The sequence below is a fragment of the Castor canadensis genome, chromosome 12, assembly GCF_047511655.1.
Source record: "Castor canadensis chromosome 12, mCasCan1.hap1v2, whole genome shotgun sequence".
In the NCBI taxonomy this organism is placed as follows: domain Eukaryota; kingdom Metazoa; phylum Chordata; class Mammalia; order Rodentia; family Castoridae; genus Castor; species Castor canadensis.
The window spans coordinates 34702256-34715714 of NC_133397.1; the positions used below are offsets into that span (position 1 = coordinate 34702256).

At 36.4% G+C, this 13459-nt stretch overlaps 1 long non-coding RNA gene across 4 annotated transcripts in view; it reads left to right on the top strand.

Annotated features, from left to right (window-relative positions):
* The window catches only part of LOC141414797 (uncharacterized), a 132175-nt gene that overhangs the window by 18243 nt on the left and 100473 nt on the right, over positions 1-13459 (top strand). For all 4 annotated transcript variants that reach the window (XR_012439664.1, XR_012439663.1, XR_012439662.1 and 1 more), the window contains exon 2: positions 4533-4611. This is a non-coding gene — a long non-coding RNA (uncharacterized lncRNA). The remainder of the gene's footprint in view (positions 1-4532; positions 4612-13459) is intronic.

The window sequence follows — 13459 nt, forward strand, 5'->3', positions numbered from 1 at the left end:
TGTCCCAAACTGAACTTATTAGTTCTACTCACTCACATCACTCCTCCTCGTATTGATGTCTTTCTTCACAAGTGATAGTGCCACACTTCCAGTCTCTCAAGCAAAAATGTTCAGTGACGTTGATCCCCACCTACCCTGCATTTAAGCCACCTTGATCCCTGATTTCTTAAGCTTATCTGAAATATCAATTTAATTTGGTGTTTTTTCCCAACGCTGTTCCCATGGTTTTCTTCCCTGGCAAGCGATTCTGATATGATCTTTGAATACCAACCTTTTCTACATAGTCTCACTTTCCATTTGAGTTACATTCCTAAAATATGAATCTGTAATGATACCATCACCATAATAGCAAGCACCCATAGCTATTGTTGTCCTAAAACCATGTCTGGCTTCTGAATTATCACAAAATAAACATTTATCTTCATTGATTGTCCACCCAGTTACATCCCCTATAATACATTGTCTAATGTTATGAACTTTTGACCATATCTCACACAAAACATATTTTCTATTCTCTATGACTTAGTCTCTATGACTAAGTTTTTCTGAAATTTTCTACCCATTTCAGAGTGCTGATAATCCTTCAAAATCAAACTATAAACCACTGTGAAGATTTACCCAAACTGTCCATCTAGTATCTAAGTGAGTTTTGATAAGCTTTCTTTGTAAAATTTATGGTCTACATTGACTCTTCAATTGTATCATGGGCTTCGAATGCAGAGACTGAGTCTTATTGAATATCGTATCTGTAGTATGGGAATAATGGATACTGGACACTTAATAAGTGTTGTACAACTTTAATACAGTCAGTCTGTGACAGATTAAGGGGATTAGAATTTGCTAGGGTTGATCATGGGAAGTCATAAGGTATTTTTAAACCATCAAGTGAGCAATTTGGGGCCAGAGGGGACTTGTTATTTATATCAATTTGTAGCTTAGTAATGTTTTGGTTTCTTTACTAGTAACCATTATTCTCTCTCTCATCTAATAGAGAAATTGATCACTAATCTTGTAAGACTGTAGTTTTCATTTATTTAAGGTTTTGATCAAATGGGAAATACAGCTCTTTGGGTAAAGATGTATGAGTTCAAAATAGATCCATGGTCAGTATGTTTCTGAGTTGGCCCAGCCTTTTAAGATCCCAAGCCTATGGTAGAAAGCAGCCTTCCTCTGAACTTGGTGTCCATGGTGAACATCGGCATGTATGAAGATGAACCTCCAGACTTCCTATCTGGCTCTTGTTCTGACTTTTTCCCTTTTGTCCACCTCTGTGCTTTTCTGTTTGACTGCTCTCCTACCATCTAACTGAATGACTTTCAGTCATATCTGTCTCTCTGCTGTGATGCCTCTACATATGGTTGGCTGTAAAACCATCTTCTAATTTTGTGGGGCTATGAAACTCTGTTTTCAATATATTGCTCCTAAAGCAATATATTTAAGGTTACTTAAAAATATTCATTGAAGACTGCAGAGTAGGACCTAAGAAAAAGGTAAAAATTGGCAAATAAAGTATTAGAGCATAAGTATAAACCTTATATTAACATGGGGGGGATGAACATGTAGCTCTTACTAATATCTGAGATTGTGATTTCATCTTCCATGATGACCTGCCCAGATTCTAAGACTATAACATATTCAACAGCTATTTTCATTTTTAATAAAACAGGTGATGTTCTATCCCAGAAGTATAGTAGTGAGTAGAACACTGACATAATTTTTTTTCTCCTCTATGATTAAGCACTGTAGTGTCTGGAAGGAAGGGGAACCCTTAAATGCTGGAGGCATTCTCAGATGTAAGCTTCCCATGTCAGCGCACTGAGCTGCTCAGTCTACCTACTAGTGTTATGTAGATCTTTGATCCTCAGAGGAGCTAATCCTATACCCTAGTGAGCAGGCTGACAGCTGTCTCACTTAGAGGCACTCTACCAGCCCTTTCTTAAAACTGCATTCTTATTTTAGTCTTTATAACTTATTACTCAACTTAAATCACCAATGAATGACCGATCTTTACTTAACATTGAGTGTTTTTATTTCCTGCATCCTAGTTTATTTAGATTGGACATCTTGTTTCCTGAGGCATAGAAAAACTCAAACTTGGCTATTTCTTTATCCCTTGGGACTTGGGATTTGATTATCTTACTTGTTCTTCTTCACTGCTCTGTTGTGGAGAATCTGACACCTATACCTTTCATTATTATTTTGTTTTAATTCTGTACATATGTCTTGTGCTATAAATATCTTCTCTCATACCATGGCTTGCCTTTTTCCCTCCATTAATGATGTCACTCTGATATTTCCCTAGTTCTTTGAAGAGTTAGCTCCTATAAATCTTGTGAATTTTACCTCAGAAGTCTTCAGAAGTACCTTCTGTATTCACCTTCTTTAGCATTACATCAATAAAGCATTTAAAGCAGGGTCACAATGTGATCAGATTTACATTTCTAAGGGAAGAGTCATATTCTTTAAAAAGTCTGGAGATAACTTGGTTACTTCTGGCTGAAGATTGTGGCAGCAGTGGTTTAGAGAAGTATATGGAGCCTGGATTCATTTAATGAAGAAATTTAGGAGTTGGTGGATCAGATGTGAGAGACTGAGAGTGAGAGTGGCAGTAGGTCTTTTTCTTAGGTTTCTGGCTTAATTATTTGGGTGAATGGTGGTGCTATTTAAAACCAATTTGATCTTGCAACTTCCTTGTCAGCATTTTAAAACATATCCTTGTACCTTTCATGAAAAAATATAATTCTTAATTTAGTTCTCAGTAGTGTTTCAAGATCTGTTTCCTGTCTGAATCTTAATCTAATTTCTGATCATCTGCCCACCAAGGCTCTTTCATTTAAGCCACTACAGATGACTGGCAGTGCCTGTGCAATGTAGCCAGTTAGGAAATTTTGGTTTTGCTACACTATTACTATGCTGTTCCTCTATATCTTATCTTTCTGCCTATAATATCCTTCACTTTCTTCTTAGATACCTGTCTTTGAATTTCAAGGCTTGGATCAGCTATCCTTTCAACTTAGTATGAGATGGACTTTTGAGGCACATTCTGCCTTTCCACTCCATATTTACCAGGTAATTGCTATTGTATTGGCTTGTTTTTCAATCAGGTTTCAGGTTTCATTTAGTTAGCAAATATGCTTCATTTGTACTTACATCACTAGGAGTAAGTGTTCAATAAAATATTTAACTGAATAAATGAATGCGTGAGTGAATAAATTATTTCTGATTAGAAGAATAAAGATTTCATAAGATAATCACATAGCTTTGGATGAGACTACTTACTAGTTCTTGAATTTAGCAGCACAAATGCTGGGGTTAATCTAGTAACAAATACCCATGTCCTCCATCCTGACTGAATGAATGGTAAATGGGAATGCTGGAGTTCTAGCGGTATGGAACAACTTGAGTAATAGCCAAGAAACAACATGGTGCAAAATCTGGCTAATTTTAGCTTTGGCTAAAGCTTTGGGGAAATGTAGGGAGATGGGGATAATGAAAAGGTAAACTCACTTAGCAAACTTAGCATTTTGAGTTTGGATGCGTTAGAGGTATTATGGCACTATCAAAACTTTTCTTCTCTAAAAGATTTAATTTTCCTACTTGATGAGAATTGATGGCAATGGAATACTAGAGAAATTATAAAATCACATTTACAGAAAAAAAGTAGTTTGTTGGGTTCTGACTTGCCTCCTCTGGAGAGAAATTACTTAATGTCTGCCTTATTCCTAAAGGATATCTTACTTTCTAGGTCAATAATTCAATCAATAAGAGCATGTTAGAGAAGAAGAAGGAAGGGGTGGTAGTGTGTAACTACAGATCAGAGGTAATGATGTGATTTTTACTAGTCAGACAAATGATCTGGCTGGACACTGGTGGCTCACACCTATATTCCTAGCTATTCAGGAAGCAGAAATCAGGAGGATCGTGGTTCAAAGCCAGCTGGGGCAAATAGTTCTGTGAGACCCTACCTCAAAAAAACCCATCACAAGGAAAGGGGGCTGGTGGTGGCTCAAGGTGTAGGCCCTGAGTTCAAATCCCAGTACCGCAAAGAAAAGAAAAGAAATATCATCTGCCATGCTTTCACAATCACTTGCATTTTAAACTCTGCCCATGTATTGGAAAGTACTTAGACATGGCATCCAGGAGGTCTCTTAAACAGTTCAAATAGCCTAAAATAACAGAAATATGTAATTACATAATGTTGGCATATTATTAGATCACACGTGCTATCTCATCTCGTAGTTCACATTACATGGCCGAGTTACCATTGAGAATTTGAATCTAACTGGGCTTAGCAGCGTCCATGAGATGATCTTGAGTGAATCTACCTTACCTGTGCTTTCATTACAGAGTTTGGTTTTACGCTTTTGTGCTATTGTGAACAGGCTCTCCTGCTTCCACTTTTTCCCTCAGCTCGTGTTCCATGATCTGCAAGAAGCATTTTCTTTTCATTTGCAAGGAAGTTGTTCAAAATTCTATTTTTGAGCCTCTGAATAACAAAATAGAGATTCCAAACCATTGTCATTTTTTTCTAGGTTTCAAGGTCTCTAGGTCATCATAGGAGCACAGTGAGACTCGTCTGTTTTTATGTGTTTCAAGGAGAAAACAAGAAAGGTAGGGGTTGTATTTTATAATTATTTAAGTATTACATCTGAATGTCATTTAAAAACAAAGCATAATTTTCCCAGGTTTCTAGGTGTCTAGCTCATCATGGGATCCTAATGGGATTCTCTGTCTTTTTGCTCTGTTTAGGAGAAAACAGGAAGGGTAGAGGTTGGATTTTATAATTATTTAAGAATTAAGTCTGAATCTCATTTCCATACAAAACACAGCACAACAATGTAGTATTCAATTGTTCTTTTTGCTGATTATTTACCTGGATTAGAATATTGCTGAGCTCAGGAACTGTATCTATTATATACTTTATTGTTTATTTATAATGCCTAATACGGTATTCGGTTCTTAAATAAATTCTAAATAAATATTTGTGAACTGATATTTCCCTTAATCCACTCAAATTTTGGGGGTATTATTTGTCACTAGATATCAAATATTAAAATCAGTACTGAAAGGCTACATTATTTGTAATAGTGGATAATTTAAAGCTTATTCTAGCTTCCTATGTAGACATCTTAGTTACACATGATAATAGCCCTGGGCTAATCTCTAAAGAGCAGACAGAAACATTAATTCTAAATAGAGTACAATAAAGAAAAGTAGATATTTTTGTGCTTACTTGTTTTGCATATGTGTCATTGAGCTATAGTAAATAGAATCTGAAGGGATGAGCAAAAGTAGAGTTGGCAATTTAAAGGTATTTTGATCAAAATTATTGGATAACTAAGAGCTGAGAAAAAGCTTGAGTGCCTATACCATGCTCTCTCCACAATCTACGCAGTCCTCAGGAAAATTTTGGAGAGGGGATAATTTAAAGACACTGATAAATACATCCTGTCAAGCAAGTTGAAACCAGATTGGGTTGGTACAAACTTGGGAGAATTGAGCAGTGATGGGGAAAAGAGAATCTTAACAAATTTCTCATCCATAGATACAGGTAAGTAGAAACTGTAGCCCTTCAGTGACAGCATGAGTCATTGTCACTTGTTTTCAACTTGTTACAGAGGTAAATAACACTGGTTAGTGTAAGATGACATTTCAAAGTGTCATCCCTGTACAATTGTATCAAGGATAAAAAGGGGAAAAACTAAAAGTAATGTGTCTTGATAAAGAATCAGCTGAAAATGGCAACAACCTGGTATAGACCAATCAGGAACTAAAGGTTTATTTTGAATGTGTGGCTGAGTGACTGCAACTGAGAATAAATGCAAAAATAATCAATAGTGCAGTTATAGAACTACCTTGTTTCATGTCTCTTTTGCAGCCACATTCACTCTGCAAAACTGTACAGGAGGGAAAAAAATCCTCAGTATGTCATTCTTGCTACTTTTGATAACAACTTCTGAGCTGTATAAATGTGAAATTACAATGACAAAATGATTCATTGAAAAAATAAAAGATATAATACATTCAAAAACCAACTTGCGTATTGAATAGATAGAGAATGCCTTGGCATTAAATGGTCTTCAATATGCACAGCCACTATAGCCAGTCATCAAATATTTAAAATTTAAATTTATTTTAAGTAATATAAAAAATTTAAAATTATACATATTTATGGGATCCTATGACTTTTTTGATATACACATACATTGCACAGTGTTTAAATAAGGTTGAATCTATTTCTTCTCAAATACTTATCATTTCTTTATGTGAAAACATTCAAAAATAATTCCTTATAGCCTTTTTTTATTCAACATTTTATTTTTTATTATTTTTTTTAGTTTTTATTTTATTCATATGTGCATACAATGTTTTTTTATTATTGTTTTATTATTCATATGTGCATTCAAGGCTTGGGTCATTTCTCCCCCCTGCCCCCATCCCCTCCCTTACTACCCACTCCTCCCCCTCCCTCTCCCCCTCACCCCCTCAATACCCAGCGAAATTATTTTGCCCTTATCTCTACTTTTGTTGAAGAGACAATATAAGCAATAATAGGAAGGAACAACTGTTTTTGCTGGTTGAGATAAGGATAGCCATACAGGGAGTTGACACATTAATTTCCTGTGCGTGTGTGTTACCTTCTAGGTTAATTCTTTTTATCCTTATAGCCTTTTGAAATGCACAGTAGGTTACTGTCATCTGTAGTCATCCTATTGCACAATACTTATATTGTCTAATTATGACTTAGCACACACTATCAACCTCCTTTCATTCCTCCCTCTACTCCCTAACCAGTCTCTGGTAACTACCATTTTACTCTTAACTTCTATGAAATTGTCTTTTTTATATTCTTCATATAAGTGAGATCATGTGCTACTAGTCTTTCTGTAAATTACTTATTTCACTTTATAATTATCTCCAGTTCTATCCATGTTGTCACAAATGACAGGGTTTCTTTCTTATGCCATTCCTAGCCTATAAGGTTTCTGCTAAAAAAGTTGACTGTCAGTGAATTGGGACACCCTTTATCTTTCAAGTTTGAGAGCTTGATGGTGCTATAACTGAGTAGATTTGGTTGTGTTAGATCAGACTGGTGTTCTTTGACCTTCATGTACTTGGATATTTGTATCTGTACTATACCTGAATGTTTGTATCCTTCTCCAGGTTTGGGAAGTTTTCTGTTGTGATATCTTTGAATAAGTTTTCTATTTCTTTGGCATTATCAAGCTTCTCTTGAAATTTAATAATACAAATATTTGCTTTCTTAATGCTGTCCTAAATTTCCTGTAAACTTTCTTATTCCTCTTCATTCCTTTTTGCTATTTCCTCCTCCGACTGTGTATTTTCAAGTAGCCTATCTTTAATCTCACTAATTCTCTCTTGTTTCATCTCTTCTGTTCTTGATGTCTTCTATTGTGTTTTTAATTTCACTTGGCGTATTTTCAGTTCAAGGTTTTCTGATTGATTTTTTTAAAAAAATGTTTCTCTCTGTTAATTTATTCTTTCAGAATATTGAATTTTTTCTCTGTATTCTTTTGAATTTCATTGAGTTTCCTCAAAATGGCTGCTTCTGAGAGTTCTACCATACTAGTTATGATATGGTCAGTTTCTGGAATTTTATTTTAACCATTAAATGAAATCATCATTACCTGAAACTTATCAATGCTTGTTGGAATGTGATGCCATCTGGGCGCTGAAGGATCAGGTACTTATTCCAGTCTTCAAAAATCTGGCTTTGTTTCTTTCTCCATAAAACCTAAGCAGGCTGCTTATTTTTTCTGAACCTGTAGTCACTTTCATTATTTTACCACTAGATGGCACACAGTAGATGACTTGTTTCAAATTGGCTGTTGGTGTTCTATCACTTTTTCAACACTAGAAGGCTATTCAAGCCTAGGTTGAAGTGGAGGGCATACCATAAAAGCTTAGTTTGTCCCTGTAATCTCCCTGGGGTTGGGTTAGGCTTAGACACCTTGTCCATTGTCAACCCTTGACACTGGTGCTTTCCCAGATGTTCCATCTGTGGACACAGGCTTGGGGATGGGGGTCATCAGAATCTTGCCAGTGTTAGGTTTTATCAGCTCAGCGTTGATGAATCTTGCCAGTGTTAGGTTTTATCAGCTCAGCACTGAGTTCTAAGGTTTATTACCCTGTCTTCCCCCAAGGCCTGGGGGTGTCCTGTTATACCCTATGCTATAGAATTTGAGTTAGCATTGGTGAAGGCAGTCCCTTATCCACCAAGCCTGATGCTGAATTGGGCTGCACTTGAGTATCACAGCCAGGAAGACTGCCACAGTCTCAGGATTATACTTAGAATATGCTACGGCAGTTGGTGATTCAAGATCAAACATGAGTCCATCCTACTAGGGTGTAGATCTGTCTGTTACCAGAGCAGGTTTAGAGGTGTAGAGGTTACTGAGCTCTGGACTAGGGATACCTGTGCAACTGGGATTGGAGGGGTCTCTTGACCATCACGTGACACTAAACTGGGTTGCACCTGAGTTTCACAACCACAAGGATCTGCAGTAGTGGGGAGCTGTGCCTGAGGGCAACACCAAGGCTGGCAATGATGCAACCTAAAACTCATGTCTGTCCCCCTGAAGTGCAGGTCTCTGCCTAATGTCAGGGTACTTCCAGAGTTGCCTTCTGTGAGCTCTGGCCTTTGCTCTCTGCCTAATTCTGAGTCTCATCACAGTGGCCTGAGCTAGAAGGCAAAGAAAATTCCTGGTTAGGTATTATACTCTACTCCCCAGCAGGTGGACTCTTGCTCCTCCCTTTTCGGACTTTGATGAGGGGTAGTGGAAGAAGTTAATTGTCTAGCTAATGCAGTTCCTGTGGTTCAATCTGTAGGTAATGGCCTGGAGTAAGGGGTTATGGAGCTCTGCCTAGCACTAGGGTTCTCTGTAGTGGGCCTGGTACTGAGCTTCAAATATAAGGCTTGGACTTAATTCCTTCTCTGCTTCCCAAATGGGAGGTGTCTCTCTCTATGCTGTTGGGAGTTGGGGGAGGGGTGATGTGGGCAACTCTTTTCTTCCTGCCTTCTTCAATGCAGCTTTTCCTTTTATTACACTAAAACCAGACATTGTAGTCTCACTCATGGTTTTCTTAGGGTTTGTGAAGGTATATTGGATTTGAATAGCTGTTGGATCTGGAGTGTCTGTGAGGAGACCATGAATGCAGGATTTTCCTCACCTTCCATCTTGCTTTGCTTCATAATCCTCAATATTTATATTAGTTGTTTTCTGTAGCTCTATGGTAGAATAATTTCATTCTTCCTTTTCCCTACCAATATAATAATTTTATTGGTATAGACTTTAGGAGCTGTTCAATGAACATTGATTGTTGAATGAACTATAATTGTAACTAGTTATATTTGAATATCACTTTACAGTTTGAAAACCACTGTAGCATAAATGTTATTAAGCCTTACTCTAACACAGGTATATTGTTAAAATTGGTTTCTAAAACGCTCATTATTTTATAGTTATATTTTACATATCACACACACATATCACAGGTATATATGGAAGATAGACAAGTAACTGTTTGGACAAGATCCCCCACAAGAATGCTTTGCATTGCATCTAGGATTTCCTATCAGTATATTTTTCTTTTGGGAAAAACCTTCCTCTTATTTGTTTTACAAAGAGACCATGTGATGATTCTAAAATCTTCTGTTTTTTCTTTTTCTTTTTGGTTTCAATAACTATGTTAGGCACTGATGAGGCCAGTCAACACACAGAATGCAAACAAAAATAAGATAAAGTTCTTGACTTCAGAGAGATTAAAATTTATTTGCTTTCCTCACTCAATTCTTTTAGTAGATATTGTTGGTTTTGCAATTTTTTTCTGTTTCTTTTATTTTTTTTTAAGGCAGTTATTTTAGAATTTTGAGCAGCAAACTGGAGCCCGGGGAGCTTTTACTCTTGTTGGAACTATTCTTTCTGTGCTTAGGGGTACAACACTCCTTTTCATCTGGTTGCCTTTAGAATGCAAAGAGCAGAGGAAAATTATCCAGAACAGAATCAGTGCAGCCACCATACTGAAACACTCTCCTAATGACAATGTCAAGATTCTTTATTTGTTCATGGAGCCCTTGAAAAATGAGAAAGAACAGCAGGCCTTCAAGAGAGAACAGAAAGAGTTAGCTCCAAGTGTTTTTATTACCAGAAGAGGGTGTTAACATGCACAGAAACGTTAAATCTCCACTAGGAAAATCAATGAGAGACACATCCAGTTGTAGCTCACTCAACTCTGATTTAACAATCATTTGAGATTGTACAAGGGAAGGGTTTGAAGCATAAAAAGTATTTCAGTATCTCCTGCTGAGTATAAATGCATTGAAATATCGGAGGGGAAAGAGAATATTTGTATCACCACCTACACTCTCTCAAACAAAAATCATGATGGAATTGCATGAAAGAATGTTCTGTGGAACACTTATTTTCATAAAATTTTAACAGGTACTTAAGCTGCCTTTGCTGAAAAGCACTGACTCCTTACTTAGGAGTAAGGACTGAACACAGGAGAAAAGCTTGTCATCCCTGCCTTCATTTTTTTATCTGTCTTTGCTCTGAGTCATTCATCTTGTAGCCACCTTGGAATCTGGGAAGGACAGAACTGATTGGTAATATGTTAAAAGGAGAGATGGAGAAACTGCCCCCAAGGAAGGGAACAGCAAAGTCTCCTCAGGACAGATCACTCACTGAGTAACAATGACTTGCTTATCCTGACCAGATTGCTCCCCTTAAGTGATGACTATTAACAACTTTGCTGAAATCCTTCTTCAAACAAAGACTGACTAACAAGCCACACCGATGACTGGGACTATTTAACAGTTCGTGTCTTTCACCTCCTGCCTAAATTCTTTGTCTATTTAAACTGAAAACTCATATCTTCAGCCATCTAATGATGGTTGAAGATGGCTGAAGTGCTTTCTTCCCACAGCTGCCTGTACCTACCATGTATGTAATAAACCTCCTTCCCTGACCATCACCATTTTCCTTATTTAGTGTGTTGTGGTGAGTGGCTGGACCTGATACATGGAACCCCTGGAGTTTGATGATAGGGTCTAGAACCCTCCTTTCAAAAGTGAATAATTCTGTAAGCTTGAAAAGTGCCAAGTCTGACCATAGGAATTGATGTTGATGCAACATTTTCTTTTTGAAGACTCCAAAGCAATTTATGGGCTTAATTGAATCTTCTTATGTGAATATTTAGAATCTTAGCCAGTGTGTTTTAACAAATCCAGAAACCTGAAAAACAAGCAGATTTTTTACCATAAGTGGAGATTTAGCAGTTTGGTAAACTCCAATTTCTTGTTCTAAGCCTGGAAAACAGGAGGTAACGATCATTAAAAATAGGCGGCCCCTGCATCTAGGCAGTGTTTTTCTGCAGTATTGTTCCATGTGTGGTGTGTAGAGACACCATGCAAGATCCAGCCCCAACATCGCTGTCTTCCACTTAGTACTCAGCTGAGTACCACATTAAATGGGACCACTTTAACTCAGTCATTGCTTTGGAAGGTCCCAAACCATTACTCAGAAATCACAGGTTTTATCCAAAGTAAAGATGTTCTCTATAAGACTCTCTAGCATTGTAGCAATATTTTATTTTATTTTGTTAAATTCTTTTTAAAGCATTCATATTTCACATCAAGAACATTATTTTAGGGCCAAGAGTCTTTATGATATTAGGATTTATGCAAGATAAAGCACATTGTTGCTATGGGGATCAGTAAATAGTTCTGATTTGAGATATTTGTTCCCACTGCCAAGATATGGGTGGGAGAAGGTGGTTCCCATAGACTGTTTTCTCTAGACTAAAAATACAGTATGATTTCTATTAAAGGGCAATTAAAAAATTCTCAGTGCCTTAAGGAAACATACCCTATCATTTGCAGAACAATTAAGCAGTGAACCTGCTATACAATACTTTGAGATTATATTTGTGTGCAATATTAATTATGCCCATGCTCTGTTATGTCAAAGTGTTGTTGCAACTGTAGATATTTTTAGTGCTGTTTTACTTGGTCCTAAAATTGTTTATAGAGATTCATGTATTACAGACATAAATTATGTCTTTTTAAGGGTTATGATGTAAATTTAGTACATTGAAGTTAACTCTGGAAAAAAAGCTGTTTTGGTTTGTGAACCATCTCAAAATGCTTGTGATGAACCTGAATTCTATTAACACTGCTTTTGTAGCCTCTAGTCAGAAATCCAAAGTATTACTTTTTTCTAATGTTTATTATTAAACAATGTGTCAACATAAATGCAATTAACCCTAACATTTATAGGATGTTATATAGTTTGCAGAGTAATTTTACCACCAATAATTTTGCCTGACTTACTACACATCCCTGTGAGAGGGATAGTAATTAGTTACTAGTCTGCCTTTGTATGGAGAAATTAAGAATTAAAAAAACTAATGTGTTTTCCCAAAGCTACACAGATAATAAGTGTATGACTGAGTACCAGTCCTTGCAATTAAAATACTCTTTCTATGCTGCTGTGGTTTTATGAAAACAACATACTTCTTATGCAATAACTCTTAGAAGTCCTGTCATTGCATCGTTAAGACATTTGGATTTAATTCTGTGACAGTTAACACTAGTGCACCATCCAAATTGTCAGAATTTCTGTTGAACTAAACAGCAGTTAAGTAAAGTGGTCTGTTATCTAGAGTTGGGTGTCATCATGGTCCTATAATGGATACTTCCTATAATACAATTCGGCTCATATCAAAAAGAACTAATTTTCAGCTCATTATAAATTTTACCCAAATCAAGTTTCATTCTTCCACTTAGAAGCTAAGTTTCTTCCTCCTCCTTTTCCTCAATGACCTCTTGTGGTTTGTGAATTTTAGTTTATCAATGTAAAAATTAACCTCTTTTTTTTTTTCCCCTCAATACATTGATGGATATGAAGATAGCAAACTGGGTTGTAAAAAAATACTATTCCTCATACTGTCTTTTTGAAAGCATGGCCTTTTTACAGAATATTCATTGGGCTGGTTCCAGTTTTGAATAGTATAATTCATCAAGAGATTAACACTAAATAAAATATCTTCATGTTGATTGAATCTGCTTCAGGAGGTCTGAAGCACATGTTTTCTCTTTCTTAAACATCACTCTTTTTCAAGTAGCCCACTGCTCTCTGAACATTCATTTATAAAAACTGTCACTAGGCTTCATAGAAGTTCATTTTTCTCACTGTCCCTGGAGGAGAGACTCCTGTTTGTTCCTACTACTTAGATTTGTAAAGCTAAATGTTTAATGTCTCTATTCAGCTTCCTCCTGGTCTTAACTTTTAATCCCACATGACCTACTACAAATTTTTTATTCTCTGCTTAAACTAAAGGTGGTTTTTCATATTTGTAACCAAGTAACTCTGCTTTCTACAGAAGGGTCAATTACTAGTTTTTCCCCATTTGAGCAATATTTTAACATAAGCACACA